Source organism: Amborella trichopoda, chromosome 4 (assembly GCF_054954075.1).
Source record: "Amborella trichopoda isolate Santa Cruz 75 chromosome 4, AtrichopodaSantaCruz75HAP2 v2.0, whole genome shotgun sequence".
In the NCBI taxonomy this organism is placed as follows: domain Eukaryota; kingdom Viridiplantae; phylum Streptophyta; class Magnoliopsida; order Amborellales; family Amborellaceae; genus Amborella; species Amborella trichopoda.
The window spans coordinates 48,358,546-48,377,557 of NC_142339.1; positions in this window are offsets into that span (position 1 = coordinate 48,358,546).

Sequence of the window (19,012 nt, forward strand, 5' to 3'; positions counted from 1 at the left end):
CATCTATGGAATGGATAGCTCAGATCTCTCACCCCACAAATCACTCAAGATCAATAGTTCATATTCAATCTCACGCGAAGAGGCAAGTCAAGAAAAACCCAAAAAAACCCTGATCTTGTTCAAAGTTTATAAAAAAAAGATTGCCTCTACCCAAAATCTCTACACCTTTTCTTTTTATCTCTCTCATAAGAAAGTTTTTCTCTCTCATAAAAGCCCAAAGGGAAGCACACCCCACTCTCTCATCTTTAATCTCTCTCTTCCACATTGTAAAAAGGGGCTAAAGGTTTAGGCTATGGGGTTCTTCTCTCTCATCTCTCAACTATGAATCTATTACGTGACAATAGATAACAAGGAAATATGACATTTACACTATTTGGGTATAGTAAGGAAATGGAACGAAATTATCAAGATTAGCTGAGATTTCTCAAAAAAATGACCAAATCCATTACGCACGGTGAGGGGTAAAAAATCTACTACGACTTTGACTAGTAACCTTTGAAAGTCTTTGGCGTGTGTTAAAAAAAACATTTCCCTATCTCAAGTATAGGCTGTATTGTATAATTATTAAGGTAAATAGAAAGGGAAAGTAAGGGATATAAAAAGGGGAATCTAAATTGATTTGAACAGGTGTAGGAGGACCATTTTCTACTGCAATTATAATAAAAAATTTATACATCCCTCTCTCCCCAATTTGGCTGTAGCCCTCATCTGACTCTCATATAAAAACAAATTTTTTAATATTGATAAATGAGAGTAAGGGGAAATCTAAATTGATTTGAACAGCTGTAGAACTAAAAATTGGTAAGTGAAAGCAGGGAGAAATCTAAATTGATTTGGACCGTTGTAGAAAAAAATTTCTACATCCCTCTATTCCCAATTTAGGTGGTAGCCCGCCATCAGCTTTAGTATAAAAACAAAAATAATAAAAATAATAATTGGTAATTGATGTGAAATTATACAACACAAACATAATAAAAAATTTCACACAGCATAATCCTCGTAAGAGATTAGTAAACGCTCAATTGAAATAAGACACCTCTTAGTATCCTCAATGCTTCAAAATTTTCTACTGCAATTACCAAATCTTCTAGTTTACTAATCAAACTTCTTCCCATTTTTTAACTTGTACCATATAGATTTTGATTTTGATATCACAAATTTATTGCTTATTTGAAATTATACATAGAGAGACATTTGAAAGACTTCTATAAAAAATAAATAAAAATAACGTTTAACACAATAAAATCATGTTATTCCAATCATATTACTCCAATGACTTATCATGTTGAAACTAAAGTCTAAGCATGTTAGCCAAACATATCCATATTTTTCATATTTGGATGGTAATACATTTCTCATATTTTTTCCATACATAGCCAAATAGTAGCAATATATTTCCCAAATTGCATCTAAATACTATCCAAATAGTGGCAATCCATTTGTAGGTAATGTATTACCCTTGTAATATATTTCACAAACAATATATTTTCAGGTATCCAAACAGCCCCTAAGGGTTTTAGGGTATAACAAAAAGAGAATCCATCTCTCTCAAACTAATTTCCTAAGGGAATTTACTTAGGGTTTGAGTTTATGATCAAAGGGGTTCATGTTCTATTGGTGTGGCTTGGCCTAAACTTGCTTTCCCGGGGTTGACATTGATCCTGCATCATTGAATGGTGGTAACTCGGTGTGGGGTGTAATAAGTCCTGTTAAGATAAGCTCCGATACTCGCTTTTTGTTTCTTTGTTATATTTAATTATATTGATTTTATATTCTCAAGCATGAAAATTGTAGATATTTTCTTTGTTTAAAGAAAATTGGTTTAATGACATTAATGTTTTTAAGATCTTGGATTTGTTAGCTTAATTTTCTTTGAAGCAAGAGTTATTGTAATAAGACTACTTGTGAGTGATCTTTGTTAAAAGAAAAAGAAAAAAAAATGGTTGAAAAGAAGAAAAAAAGTATATATATATTCTCCAACATGATCACAATAGTATTTCTTTCAATCTCCACTGTCCATCGGAGGTCAAGATGGTAAAGATTGGGCTCCTATTTCTTTCATGTCGGGCCTTAGCTTTCAAGATTATTTGAAACAAACAAATCAACATTTGTGGTCTATATATTAAAAGGTTTCTTTTGAATTTTTGAGAACGATATTTCAATGGCCCTTTTCGATTACAAAGGATACGTCTTAAAGGGTTTCTTTTGAATAAATAGTTAGGAACTAGGTAGGAAATGCATGTAAATATAAGTCGGTTTGGGACCCAACTATCTATGAGGAGTGCACAATCACAATTGATAATTAGATGGATTGAGCAGTCGGGAGTGTGTTGTTTACTGTTGAACAAAACTAATTAAAATAAATTTTTTAAAAGGACCAAATTTCTATGCGGCCAAGGCTGCATATGTAGAAATGCAGGCTTCTTAATAAAATCTATTTTTGAGATGGATATTTTGATTTAATTTTAAAAAATATGTAACCTCCAACATGTACATTACGAATATGAAAAAATAAATCAATTTTAAACACTAGAAGTAATAACTTTAGTAAGAAAACATTTGGAATGCTAGTTTTCATTGTTTTTGGATGGAACACCTACTTGCATCTATTTTTAGGAAATATAACATATTTAGAAATGCGGTCCAATCCACGTGAAACAATTTTCCTATTTTTAAACCCACTTGATGTACGTTATATATTTAGTTTAAAATTTTATAATCGTATATAAAAATAGATTCTCATACCATTCTAAGAACTTTTGACACCAAAATTAGATCGTATAGTATAATTCAGACGTTGGTCTAAAAATATCGAAAACTTTAAACGTTCCTTAAACACACTTCAATTCCAAGTAAAGAAAGCGGATTGCGTTAGATATGCGAATATATATTAGACAACCCTAATTAATCCAAAAAAAAAAAAAAAACAAAACAAGCCGATGACGATGAAAAAATTGGATACTTTGAATTTTTTTAAGTTGCAGCAAACCATAACCTTAAAAGATCAGCCGCAAATAGTCGAATTTTCTTTTTAGTATCTCCAGCCATGTATTGGGTTTTAATATAAAAAACAAGACATTTATTAGTATCTCCACCCATATATTGGGTTTTAAAACAGATAAAGGAATCAAGCGAAACGTGATGGGCGCCTAATTATTCCCCGTTTATTATTGGGAGATGAGCAGAGAGAAAATGGTATGGTGATGGCAGGTAGGTGCGACGTGGCGTGGCCTCAAGAGGCCACGTGGAGAACATCCATACGGACTGACAAGCAAGAAGGAACGGAAGGGGGCTTTGACTTCAAAATTACACCCAAAATCCAACACGAATAATAAGGGGAGGGGAGGGGGGAGGGGCAGATGAGAAATCAATTCGCGTGTTTATTATCCTCGTTAGTCGCGCGCCACGCGTGCAGGCGTGATCTGTTCGCACCTGCGACACGTGTGAAACTCCTCCCCCTTATCTTTTTACTCTTTAACCCCGATTTGATCATGGTTAGCTTTTTACGCTTTTACCCTCCTATCGACCCGAACGCGCCGCGATTCACTCCCTTGTGACCACGTGTCCATCGTTTAACAGGGAAAACATGAGGACGCGTGATCCGCCTGTCGCCACACAACGAGGCGGAAGATCTCGCTGTCGATATTAACGAGGCAAGGAATATAGATATGGACAAATGAGTACCCTTTTAAAACTCTATTTTTTAGATGGATTTTTTTTCAGTTGTTAAGGATATTTTAACCCCCTAACACGGAGATCATAAAAAAATCTAAAATTAAAAATAATAATTTTATAAATAAAACGTTTGGTTGGCTAGATTCAACTCTGTTTGAATGGACCGACCCCTCGTTTCCATCCATTTTTACAATGAACGTTTTATACCTTGGGGGACACAAGGGTAGAAATGCGGCCCCACTCGTGAAACAATTTTCCTATAAATCTATACGTACTTGTGGCTCTTGATTGAAATAACAACATATGTGCGGATGAGGTTTTTGTAAAGCTTAGGCTTTATAAAAATTAAATAAAGCCTCACCTCAATTCGATGTGGCTCTAAAATCAATTTTTAATATCAATAAGAAAATTTGAAACTAAAAAAATATACAAATCTTATAGATTTGTGATTGATTTTTTTTTAAAATAATTAATCTAGATAATTTGTTACTATTTATATTATTTTTAAAATTTAAAATCTTAATTTTTATTCACAACCATAATGTTCAAGCCAAGATGATCTATGTAAAAGTTTTCGAATGCTTAAATTACAATTTTCCATGACATATGAGGTGAGGCTTTATTTATTTTATAATAAAGTTACAGCCTTATCAAATCATTTTCCCACATAAAATTGTTATTAAACAAGTTGGCCATAAAAATATTGAATTGATTTGTTGTTTGAGTGGGGAGAGGTGTGACCCGGCTAATATTTATAACAATAGTAATGTGTTATAAATCATAGAATGATGGGGTTTCAGTGTTGGACCGAAAGTTTTGGAGGATGAAAATCTCATAGAAGATAATACATTCATCATGGTCCAGGTATGATGATTAATTTGTTGTCAAAAATTGCAAATCACTGTTGCAGGATTCTATTAAGTGTTTGAACGAAACGATGTCAAATTGTTAGAGAAAATGAAGGTCAAAGGTGACAGGATCATGCATGGGCAGTGAATGGAGGAGAATAACATTTTGTTTGCAGGGATTGGATGTGCCATAGATGATGTTATGCATGAGCTTGAGGAGCACCAACCAAATCCAAATTACGCAGAATCAGCATATGCTCAGGTTGTCACTTGTGCAGTGTGGTGCAGTATCCAGTGATCTTGAAGTTATGGAGACAGCCTCGTTTGGATAAGGCAAAGGATATTGTAAATGGCAGGTTGCAATGCGAGGGGAGATTGATGCTCTCAAGAAGAACAAGACGTGGGAGCCAGTCCTGTGACCAAAAAAAGTGAAGTCCACCTCTTGTAAATGGGTATACAAAGTAAAGCAGCTCAGATGGCACCATTAAAGACTTAAAAGGAACAATTGGTTGCTCGAGGATCTTCTTAGTAGTATGGTATAGATTTTGATGAGATTTTTAGGGGAATTCCAACTGCCAGTGCTAGTGTCTATCGCCCTTACAACAAGCAAAGCGTAGAAGCCTTGACAAAACGTGAAGAACACTTTTCTGCATGATAAGTTAGACCATAAGACTCATAAGGAGAAGCCACATGGATTCGAGTGTAGCAGAAGACCACAGCATGTGTGCAAGCTGCGAAAGGCTTTGTATGGGTATGGGAAGATCGCCCAGTTCTTAGCATTTAGCAGGTACACTGTGCACCTGCAGATTTGAGCTTGTTTATGAAAGAACAAAGGGGAAGTAATCTATGTGGATGACTTGATCATAGGTGAGGATGTGGATGAAATCAAGCGCCATTCATGAGAACATTTAAATCAGATTCGAGAGTTTAATCGCTTTTTTGGCTTGAAAGCATGCCGATGCCAAAGAAGCACGCGATGGAGAACTGCAAAAACTATCTCAACGCCTACTGAAGTTGATGGTAAGTTGAGAAGTGATGATGGGGAGGAACTCACGGACGTATGGATGAGCAGCCAGCTAGGAGTCTAATATTTTTAACTATTTCATGACCAGATATTACTCACGCAGTGGGACTTGTGAGCCATAAACCTTCATTTAAAAGTAGTTCGGCACTACATATTTTGCGGTACGTGAAAGGTGCAACATACTATAGGATTCTATATGAGCAGGGGTTTTGCATTTGAAGTAATCTGCATTTTTTATGCAGATTATGTAGGCAACTTGACGACTCATAGATTAACAACATGGTACGTAATTAGGCTGGGATCGGGAGTGATTTATTGGTGCAGTAAGAGGCAACCAACAATGTCCTTATCTACGACAAAGGGTGAATATAAAGTAGCGTCTATGACTACTAGAGTTGTTGTATAGCTAATGCAACTATTGCGTGATTTGAAGCAAGATACAAATTGCACAGTCGGATTGCACTGACAAATGAGAGTGTTATATGACTTGCGAAGAATCCGGTGTTTCATGCAAGGACAGAGCACATTGAGGTTCCGAGAAAAAATAGTAAGCCGATATTTTGATTTTTTAACGTGGGTATAAAGGAGCAAACTGTGGACGTCTTCACAAAGGGATTTTATTCTCTGGAGTTTACAAAATTTGGATGATAACTCTTATGTCATGAGCAGAGAGTTAGCATTGAGGGGTAGTATCGAGAGTGATCACTTGCCCTTGCACATACCGGAAGCGATGGGCCAACGGGAGTGGAGAACGCTGCACAAGATCGTTATATTTTACCTTCAAGGACTATCTTGTGAACAAGACTTACTTTGAAAATAGTTATTATGTTTCCTATTTTTTATTAAATCATAGGGGTTTGGAAAGTTTGTTTTACCTTGGAAATAGTTATTAAGTTTCCTATTTTTTATTAAATCATAGGGGATTGGAAAGTTTGTTTTAGTTAGAGAAAACTATAGATGCACTTCAATTCTACATTTTAAAGCTGTAACCTTATATAAATTTTTTTCATCATTTAATAGTAAATACTGTTAAAATTACTAAAGTGTATTTTTTAGAAACCATATTAGTTCTTATGTTATTTTATTATGAGTGATGTAGTGAGGTTGTACTTGTAAGTTTGTGTAGCAGGAAGTTATGAAACTACTAGGTGGTTAGTAGTTTGTTGCAAGTAGGTAGTTTTTTTTGTAGTAAATATGGTTTTAAAAAACCTCTATTTAAACAAAGGTGTGTGGTGAGAAAATTGGGTCACATGTATTAAGGTTTAATTTTCAGTGTCAAAATTGTATTACCGTTGTATACCCCATTTTTCATTTTTGAATGAAAGGTTTTTTTCCACCTCATATTAATTGCTCTTTTTTTTCGTTTTGGTTGTGAGTCTTGGCTTAGTGTGACATTAAGATACTAACTGAAAAGCATATTGTTCCGATGTTGTGGCATCCACCTTTTTCTACGAATACAATTGACATTCTATATCAACTGTTGAATACCCATGCAATACATGTCGAGACAAGCAAATTAATACCAAGCCCTGAGAACATAGGACAATAATATAAAATAATATACAAAGAGAGATAACCGAAATAATTTATTCCACATTAGGACAATAATATACAAAGAAACTCTCACTCCTTGGCTCTTTATGAAACAAAGAAAGAAAAAAGATCCGATGCTAGGAAAAGAGCCCGGGCTTAATTGGTTAGCGCTTAACAGTATGCAACCTACATCCTAGGCTCAATTTCTACCAAGGGTAGGGGCTCTCTCCCCTATTGACTCATCCAAAAAATAGAATCCCATGCTAGTGAAAATAATAGTTAGCATTAAATGTGGCCGAGCGAAAATGGAAAAATTGTGTTAAACAATAAGAAATTAAATGATTGTTGGTATTTTTTGAATTTTTGAATTAAAAAAATAACAATTATTGATTAATTGTTATAAAAACCGTTGGTGATTCCATTTGATGAACTTGAAAAGACATGATTGTTGACAATACGTGTAAGTCGTAATAGAGAGATGACTATTAAAAGTCATGAATAAAAATTGCATACTTTTATCTAATATTATTTGAATTTGATATTTTTCACAAATCAAATTTCTCTAACAGTTGGGGCATGTACACATCCAACCATCTCGCACCTAAGTAAAATATTAAAAAAATAAAAAATAATGTGCATATACCCATAAAATTTGAGATTAATTACATTTATGAAAATAGTTAAATTTAAATACTAGCAGGCAAGCGTGACCATTTGACGTACTTAAGACAATCGTGATTATTTAACGGACTTTAGATGGTGATAAGCCATACGTTAAATATTAACTTTATACACAAGTATTTTAAGTGTTTTCCTCTCTCTATCTCTCTCTAATCTTGACCATGCTCAAACTTCATAAGAAAATTTCTCAAACTTTATGACACATCCAAGCTATCAACTTTCACATCAAATGGTTGTAAAGAATTGTAACCACCTTATATCAAAAGTACCTTATATCAAAAGTAAATAGTTTCATTATATATAATCCCATATGTATATGGAAGCATCTACGCAATGCGTACATGCAAAATGCTAGAGTGATTTCTCCCATGGGCCATATATATATGGAAGCATATGCCTACATGCGAAATGGTACAATGACTTCGCCCAAAGGCCCATTGCCATCCGAAAAAATCAAACAACATAAGTTTTTCGACCGCTACGAACATACTAAGTCTATGGCAATCAAAAAATCATGCGGAACTGCACGCTGTCCGTTGTGGATTCGTTCAATAAACCGCTACGGACATAGCAAATCCATGACGGTGGCGAAACACTGCAGCACTTCACTTAGAGGTGTTTTTTAGGTTTTTCTATATATATATATATATATATATATATAGGGTAGTGATTTCATGAAACAGTTGTATAGTAATATAATGCTACAACATTCAAAAACCGTGTTAGGGCCATTTGTTTGATCCAAATTTTAAAATAAAAACTCATTCTAATCTAAAGAACAATCACAAAAAATAAAAATTTGAAAACGCAACCCAGAAAGTGTTTTTTTAGCCCAATTAATATAAGCCATCCATTTTTGTGAGATGATTAGATTTAGGATTTAGAATGAATAAAAATTTGAAAGCGCAACCTAGAAAGCATTTTTTAGCCCAATTAATATAAGCCGAATATTTTTATGAGATGCTTAGATCTGGGTCTTAGAATGATTTTTTTTTCTTTTAAAATATTTTAGATAATTTTATTAATATTCGATTAACAGTATTAAAAAAAAAATGATTTTGAATTCATAATGATCTAGATCTTGAAATTCATCAAATGGATGGTCTAGATTCATTTTGGAGGACACTCATTTTGACCTTATAGGGTACAAATTACTTCTTTTTTTTTCGATTGATTATTGAGATGAAAAGATTGTATGTGAAAAATTTTGGGTCATACAAATACCACAAACATGGTTTTCTAGAAGTACGGTTGTACTATAATATGATACAACCTGTTGCATGAAATCACACACACACATTCATACACATACACATACATACATACATACACACGCACACAATCACACACACACATGCATACACATACACATACATACATACATACACACGCACACATACACACACACTAGGGAATGATTTCATGCAACAATTATATAGTTATAAAATGAGACACTCTACAAAAATCATGGTAGAGCCATTTGTTTGATCTCAATTTTTAAATATATATATATTTTTTTATTTTGATGAACAACCAAAAAAAAAAATTAAAAAATACATCCTAAAATGTGTTTTTTTAACTCACTTAACATAGGTCCTTCGTTTTGTAAGATTCTTAGATATAGGTTTTAGAAAGATTTTTTACTTTTTCAAAAAACTTAGATAACTTTGTTAGCATTAGATAGACAATCTTAAAAATAGATCTTTAATGTCATTAGCACATTATCAGGACTTAGTCAAGTCTACTCAAACTTGGCTGAGTAACTCGGCCTCATCCTATATGAGACAAGTTCATGGCGAGTTAGGTGTATAGCCTGCTAGGCCCAAATAAATGTTAAAAAAAGAAGTATAAAATAGGTAAAAAAATTAATAATAATAATAAAAACACTAGCATAAATACTTCTTTAGAAGATTTTGTTAGTTTTTAAGATCATTTAAGAACTTCCATGTTTTCCCCTTTTTTTCTAAATTTTCAAAAATAATCAAGGTATAACTATACTTTTTTAATAATCCATCTATTTTAGCCTCTCTCTTTTTTTCATTTTATTTAGTCTCCTAATGATTCTATGAATCCTTTTAATTTTAATGTTTTATAGAGTTTTTATCCCTTTTTTTGGCTTTTTCACGTGTACCTAACTCAATTGAATTACGCAGACCCAGCCGAGCTGCTCAGATTGGCCAAGGGCCGAGTACTTGTCCGATAAATTTTTATGTGCATTAGTTATCTGTATTTTCAATTGTTCCAGTAGATTAAAGAAGTAAAAGTCGTTTCTTCCTCCATTTTATTATATCCTGAAGATAAATTTCCATTAACCTTCATTGAACATTCAGGTTTATCTCGAATAGAGTGCAAATATAATCTTAAAGCAATGCCATTCAAATGTGCTATGAAACACACGAAATAGTTTTACTTCTGGTTTTTATAAAGACCCAATTTGGTCCTTTTAATTCCAATATTATTGTGGTGTTTAAATCACATAGAAAAATATTGATGGGTAAATTTTCTATGCTTCCCCTACTACATAAAATTTATATACTTCTCCTTATCTAGCTGTCTATAATGGACGGTTGAGATGGCCCCAATCACAATGGACGGTTGAGATGGCCCCAATCACATTGTCACGCTTATATATTTTTTTATTTTAATATTTTTTATACAAAATATTTTGACACCGAATTTTGGGCATTCACTCCTCTCTTAAACTTGCACTTGTAAATAATATAAAAAAATATTTTCAATAAAATAAAATAATTAAATTACCTTGAAAGTTTTCAAAGATATTATGGTCATTATATTTTATCGAAAAATTATTTTTAATATTTTTTTAGGTGTTCCCCATTGAGAATATGACACTTATCAAATTTCATATTCATACCATTTGTAGAACAAAAACTAAATATAAAATACTTTGAGGAATTAGATCTAGATCAAACAGTCTCCAGCTCACTTGATCTAAATTGAATGGCTGGATTGGAGGAAGTATACATCTATAGGATAAGTTTTCATCTTCTATGCTATTAAGAAGCAGACTTTTCCGTTTGCTTTCTTGATGTTGTACATGTTTTTGGGACTTAAATTCGAATATATTAGACCGTCCAAACTAAAATGAAGCTTTCACGTCTTAGATTTAGCCTTCTTTTAAATGTATAAGAGGACAAACAACTTTAACGCAAATGTATTGAATTAAATAGCATCCAACACGCCCAACAATGCACAGTAACATAGGTGGGTGTTTTTTTTTTTTGCCTTTGTGGGTAAATAACATGGATGGATTTCATTTTGGACACGTTTGGCATGCGTGAAACATAAAAAACCCCTCACATATGCATAGGTACGGGAATTCTTTCATATCAATCTGCTACCAATTAAGAAAAGGATTGGGGTCGTGGTGGTAGCATCCATATACATAGTTACCACATTGTGGTATCTATTCCTACTGCTGACACCCTCAATTAACACTTTCAAAATGTAACTCTTTGATCTATTGAAAAAACGGTCAGGGGCATGTCTTCCTTACTGAATTTACCAAAAAAAAATTGGCTACCAATTGGTGTGAAAAAAATGAGTTATGTTGTTTGCTTGAATGCATAGATTGTATGGATTTACGAAACTTCCAAAAAGTCATATTCCATAGTTATATAACTTGCTATGAGCATTACATGTTAGTTACTTTTGGTTCGAATTTGATGAAATGTATGATGGAAAATGTATATAATGAGACTATTTAATTTTGATACAAGGACGTCATAATAAAATGACCATTGATTGTGAAATCGGATTGTTGAAGATGTGTAATTGATTAAGCACAAAATCAAAAATAAATTTTTTTGAAATATTGTGACATACTCCAAGCTATTGGATTTCACATCTAACGGGTAAAAAAATAATTGTGACCTCCTTATACCAATAATAAACGAACTCAATTTTACAATTGAGATCATGGAAGCAGATTTTCATCACATATTGAATGCTGAACTATATAAGGTTGAGGTTATCTTCATTTTTTCCTTTTTTTTTCTTTGAACATTTTTAAAGTGTGTATCAATAGGGAATTTTACATATATCTCACAATTCCAAAAGCGCTCGGCTAATTGAACTTTATTGGAATACAAAATTTAAAACTAAGGACGATCAACTTCTCTTTTGTTTTCATTCAATGTGAAACCAATGTAGTACGTCCAAAAGGTCGCATGGCTTTTTCTTATTTTACTCGTGTCATAAAAGTTCTAGAGTTTGGATAAGTCAGGCTCGAGACTTTGTCCCTTATCAAAACGAGTAAGTCTCTAGATTAGCTTTTAGGGAGGGCTGTGGTTTGTATAAGTTTGAGGATCTAAACTAGGGCGCACCTTCAGATAGTGTTGAAAATTGTTGTTTTAGACTGAAAATCTTTATAATGATTTGAAAATTTTTATTTTTATCTCTAATTATAAAATTTAAAGCTTTAAAAATAGTGTAAATTAAGGTGATCTATGAATATTTTAAAATATTGAAAATTGACCGTTTAGAAAATGCATTTCAAGATGCACTGTTTTCAATACTTGAAATCCACTTTTTCTCATTTTTATATTTCTTGAGGTCGAGATGATTGATTTGAGGATATTTGAGCACCGAAACAAAGTCTTTATTTCTTGAGGTCGAGATGATTGATTTGAGGATATTTGAGATGATTGATTTGAGGATATTTGAGCACAGAAACAAAGCCTCAATACTTGAAATCCACTTTTTCTCATTTTTATATTTCTTGAGGTCGAGATGATTGATTTGAGGATATTTGAGATGATTGATTTGAGGATATTTGAGCACCGAAACAAAATCTTTATTTCTTGAGGTCAAGATGATTGATTTGAGGATATTTGAGATGATTGATTTGAGCAGAAACAAAGTCTCAATACTTGAAATCCACTTTTTCTCATTTTTATATTTATTGAGGTCGAGATGATTGATTTGAGGATATTTGAGATGATTGATTTTAAGATATTTGAGCACCGAAACAAAGTCTTTATTTCTTGAGGTCGAGATGATTGATTTGAGGATATTTGAGATGATTGATTTGAGGATATTTGAGCACCGAAACAAAGTCTTCTAGTCAAAAATTGATGAACGCCTCAATTTGATTGTTTAGGGTCTTGCCCTTATATGAAGGTTTTCCTTTAGAGAGTGTTTGAAAACTTGCCGAGTCGAACCGGGTGATTCCGGCTCGACTCGAGAATCGTCGGCTAACGAGTCGGTTCCACAAAAAAATCGGGAATAGCCCATAGGCAATTCACCTCACTCGTATACACCCCTCACTTTTCTGCACACATGACTAAATGACAAGTACACAATACTTTATAGAGAACAAGGGGTCTCTCATCCTTTGATATGGGATAATTCCCATAAAAAACCATTCAAGCAAGTTGATTCAATATGTATTATATTATAGTTGCTAATGAAACACATGAAGCGATGTGGTGGTGTTGGTTAACAACCTTGAATTTTTAGGTGGGTGTCTTGAGTTTGAACCCCGCGTCGTCGTTTATAATACAACAATTTTTTTAAGATAAAGATAAAAAATAGAATATTTTTTAAAAAATAAAGATAAAAAATAGAGATAAAGATAAAAAATAAAAAGCTTTTCAAGATAATGAATAAAAAACTTGAAATAAAATAAAAAAATAAAAAGATTTTCTTGTTGTAAAAAAAGCCTAAAAAATAAAAAATGAAAAGCTTTTCAAGATAAAGACAAAAAAAATAATACAATATTTTTTTATTTTTCTTGTAAAAATAATACAAGGTAATATAAAAAGTATTTCTTGCAAAAAAATAAATAAAAGGCATAAAAAAAAATTTTGACAACAAAAATAAACAAAGGCAGAAAATATTGTTGTAAAAAATTAGAAAAAATAAAATATAAAAAGATTTTCAAGATAAAGATAAAAAATATAATACAACATTTTTTTATTTTTATTGTAAAAAAAATACAAGGTAATATAACAAGTATTTCTTGCAAAAAAAATAAAACAAAAGGCATAAAAAAGAAAAAAGTACTTTGGCAGCATCATTTTTTTTTTGTCTTGTAAAAAAAAAAAAAAAGTAATACAACATGCAAAAAAAAATGTAGTACAACGTCTTCTTTTGTCAAAAAAAAGAGAGAAGATAATCAACAAGTATCATATTTTTCTTGTAAAAAAAAATAAAAGATAACACAATAAGTATTTTTTGTTAAAAAAATAAAAAGTATTTCTTAATACAACCTAGGAATAAATAGTCTAATTACATTTTTTATTTTTATAACATGATGGTCTTTAACATAAATTTAGTAATATTAATTTAAAGATAGGATTCATACAATGAGGCCATTTGAAATCTGTCTTTCTGCCAACAATCTTTTCTACTAATTTATTCTAGAAACCTAAAAAATTTTAAAAAAATTGGTACGTATTCTAATAATTTATACATTGATAACCAAATCTTTTATTTTATTTATTAATTTTTGTATTATAAATCATGTAGTGTACTATTTTTCTTACAGTTGTCAATAATACATTTTAAATTAGATGATATTATAAAATATTTTGGATTTGTTATTATTTATATGATAAAATAATTATAAAATATTGTTGGTATATAATATTATAGTTAGTTAGGTTGTAATAATTTGGGTTTTTTTAACGGATTAGGGTTTTTCGCCAATTCGAGATTTTAGTGGCCAAATTTTCATCGATTTAGTCAACTCTTTATTGTAGTCCATATGTGATTATATAATTATTCCATGATAATTCTATGATTTCTTTTGTGTGATGTAAATTTAATGGTCAACATAAGTTCATACAGGGAAAGAACATCTCAATATTCATAAATTGATGAAAACAATGAAAGTTAATAATGTAGTACCCCAATTTCTTATTGGATTCTTAAAAAACAACATTTATAATGAATTTTAATATATTTTTTGAATTTTTTTAATGCTTAATCCGAACGATTCAGCTCGATTCCCGATCCGAATCGCCGATTCATCGATCGGGATCGGTTTTTGGGATGCCTGATCCAGGTCACCGATCCGTTTTTTAAACCACTATTTTAGAGAGTTGTTTTTTTTTTCGGCATCAATAGGATAAATACAACCGGCCACTTTCACATCCAATGGTGAATATTAATTATAACTATCCAAGCTGTTAGTTTGTTTATTTCTCCTGTTTTGTTGTAACCGTGGTTTTGAAGTTTGAATAATAAAGTTATGTGCGCTTGTAAAAAATAAAAATTTATAACCATCTTGTACCAAAGATAAATGCTCTTTGAATATATTTCTCCAAGATGTATATATACAAAGCATTATCAAAAGGGAGAGCTTTCTATACTTCCTCAATTGTATATAAGTTATATACTCGCCCCTATCCATTCGTCTGATCTAAATGGACGGTTGAGACGGACCCAATTATAATATCATGCTTCCACATTGTTTTATTTTTAATTTTTATACAAAATATTTGATCACAAATTTTGAGCATCCACTTCTATCTAGAACTTGCACCTGCAAAAATATTAAAAAATAATCTCAATAAAATAAAATGACCAAAATACTCTGGAAAGTTTCAGAGGTGGTTGAAACTATTTCATTGACCAAGTTGAAACTTCAAAAGAAATTTTTTTGAAATTTGTAAGCTATCAAATTTCACATAAGATGGCTGTAAGTAATTGTAACAACTTTGTATGAAAGATAAATGGTCACATATTATACCATACTTATTTTATTTTATTGAAAATATTTTTAATATCTTTTTACGGGTGCACCCTTTTAAGATGATATCACGTACCAATTTTTATATCCATATGATTTATAGAAAAAAAATTAAAAAATAAAATAGTTTTGAGACACTGGATCCAAATCAAATCAACAGCTCACTCGATATAAATTGGATAAATTGGATAGTTAGAAAGAGGGAAGTATATAACGCGAGACGTACAAATTGGATAGTTAGAAAGAGGGAAGTATATATAACGCGAGACGTACATGGAAAGTATAGAAAGTCTTATTTATCAAAATAAGGTCCCTAGGACCCAAAACAAAGCCATATTTATAAAAAATAAGGTCCCTAGGGACCAAAACAAAGTTTCTCCAAAGAGAAAGAGGGGATAAGTGCACAGGAGAGAGATAGAGAGAGAGAGTACACAAAAAAGATGTAAAGAGAAGGAAATAGGGGGGAAAAGTAGGGGAGGGGAAAGAAAGGGGGATAGGAATATTAAAAAGCTTGGTCTTGTCCCGCGTGCTTAGAGGGGTTGGGTTTTTTCCTCAAATCCAATTAATCATTGGCCGTCGCATCTCATCGCAGGCAAAGTAAAAGAAAGCCTGCCTCGCTCCGAAGACGCGTGCGGACCCTCTCTCTCTCTCTCTCTAACCCACCCCCCAAACAGGCCGTCCCCTCTCTCTCTCAGATTCGCCGGCCGGAAAATGAACTAAGAAAAGCTGACTGAAAAGAAAAGCTGACTGAAAACACCTCTCTCTAAATCTTACAGTATGTATGTATGTTCACTTCTCTCTCTTTTTTCCTGGTTCTTTCTCTCTCTATGCACGCACGCACGCAAGCAAAGCTCAAAAAGTAGGCGTTAATTCCCGGACTGGCTCTCCGACTCTTTTCCCTCTCTTAGTCTCAAGTCGCAATCTCAACTATACCCCCCTCTCTCTCTCTCCAAAGTACACTCAAAAGCCCTTCCTCCTTTCGCCCCCACCCTTCTCTTTCTCTCTCTAAAGCCCCCTCTCTCTCTCTCTCTCTCTCTCTCGCATGGTTTCTTCCTGCCGCTCCGCCTTTCCTCGGGCCCTGAATGATTGCGATTTAATTGACACGACGTACGCTCTCTCTCTTCCATATTTCTTATGCGCCGTTTTGGCATTTTAACGCTTATATTTTTCTGACCCGCAGTAAAGAAAGTGGTTTGATAGGGCAGCCTTTTTCCAATAAGTAAAGCCTCAATTCATAACCCATTAATTCAAAATTCTTTACATCCCTCGTCGAGACTTGAACATTATCATTGTGAAAAAAAAAAAAAAAAAAGATTTCAAGCTCTTAAAATATCGGATATTGTAACAAATTATTAAAATATTAGATATTGTAACAAATTATCTAAACTGACTATTTTGAAAAAAAAAAAAAAAAAATGTTTATCGATACGCAAGATCTATACATGTTCTGAGGTTCAAAATTTATTTTTTATGTTGAATATTGATTTTAGAGCCATTTTTGTTGCCAAAAGTACGTCTCCAATTAAGATTTGAGATGAGGCGATTTGAGATGAGGCTTTATTTTGTTTTCATAAAGCCTATGCCAAATAAAAACCTCATCCTCAATTAAATAAAGAAAAAGCTTATATAAGATTGCAACCTTAAAATATAGAACTACGGATGCACCTACAAAATCCATCGGAAAATGTTGTTTTAATGTTGAAAAATCATGTGATTAATCATCTCGACATCAAGATGTACGGCTATGAAAAATAAAAAGATTTTGAGTCTTAAAAATAGTGCATCTTACAACATATTATCTATACCGTCTATTTTCAAGATTTTTATATGTTTATAGATCTACTTGATTTTAACTATTTTTTATTTTAAAATTTTATAATTAAATATAAAAATAGATTTTCAGATAATTCTAATAAATTTTTAATAAAATTTAAAAGTGCACCCTAATTGGATTGTTTAAGGTTGCAACCTCACGGAAATCACACCCATTAAATAATAGCTTATTGTCGTCCCTAATTTGGTTGGACTGGATGTACCAAACTCAAGATGATGTGATCTTGATATGACGCATACACTGGAGATTCAAAGTCCAGCTCATAGAAATAACCTCCAAAATCAGGATTTAATCACTCTTACTCCCTTCATTTTTTGACCTAATAAAATCTCCTTATTTTGCGTACTCTTTTTTTTTTATTTGAAGTGTGGTTTTCATAAGGTTGCAACCTTAATCAATCCAATTAAGGTCCACCTTCAAATTTTAATATAATTTTGATGTAAAATATTTTTAGGATTATCTTAAAATCTAATTTTACATCTAATTATGAAATCTTAAACTCTAAAAATAGTTAAAATCAATTAGATCTAAAAACATATGAAAATCTTGAAAATGGACGGTCTAGATAATATGTTGTAAGATGCATTATTTCTGAGACTCAAAATCCTTTTAATTTTCATAATCCTAGATCTCGATGTCGAGATGATCAATCACAAGGTTTTTCAACATTAAAAAAACCTTTTCCGGTGGATTTTTTTGAGCATCCGTAGTTCTACATTTTAAGGTTGCAACCTTATATAAAAATTTTCCAATGAAATAAATTACATCAGTGGATAAAAAGAATAAAGAAACATGGAATTACAAAAGAAGATGAGAGGGATACGGCCTTAGCAAGATGCGACTCTTAAAAGACATAGAGAACCATACAAGACTTCATCCATAATGGAGCTCCATTGCCATGGGGTTTGCTCTGGTTAGCTGAATCTTCTTCAACTACAATCCTCCAACGGCTTGGATCCAATTTGATGATACCAAATTTTAAAGCCCATAACTCTGTCTCAATGATCCCACATCTATGCAATGAACCTTGGTTGGTCCAAAAGGACACTGCCATTATTTTGCATACTCTTTAATAAGTTAAAACCTTGTGCATCTACTATTATGCTTCTACTTTAATGCAACTTTTGTTTTTTCGGATCTGGCCTTATAATTATAATTGCAGCTACCTCTGACCAAAATGTATTGATTTGGACATGAGGATTCAGAAAGGAGCAGTTGTAAAACTACGCCGTACTTCTATTTATATCATTGTGGCGTCCAAAGGCAAAGTCTCGTACCCTAATAACTTTTCTTCATAATGGCACGGGCCTTATTAGTGCTATTTGGAGCCCGTGGCGAGGTCTACTTAACTGTTCTATTTGGAGTCTACGACGAGGTCTCGGAATCTATTATCACCCAAAAACAATAACAGTCAATGTTATTTTTTATTCATTAAAAAAAAAAGGTTTTTTTATTTCTAAATTTTTATTTATTTTTATTCCTTCATAATGTGGCATTAAAATGGATTATATTGTAACTAAGCCTCCCCAACAACACTCATGCAAGGCAAGGGGAGTGGCGCTTCACCAAAAGAAAGTGTATCATTCTAATTAGGACGTAGTTTCTGTATGAGCTAAGCTTTATGAAAACAAAGTAAAGCTTTACCTCAAATCCTCATTTGGAAAGCACTTTGGGTATTAGAAATCTCTACGATGGCTCCA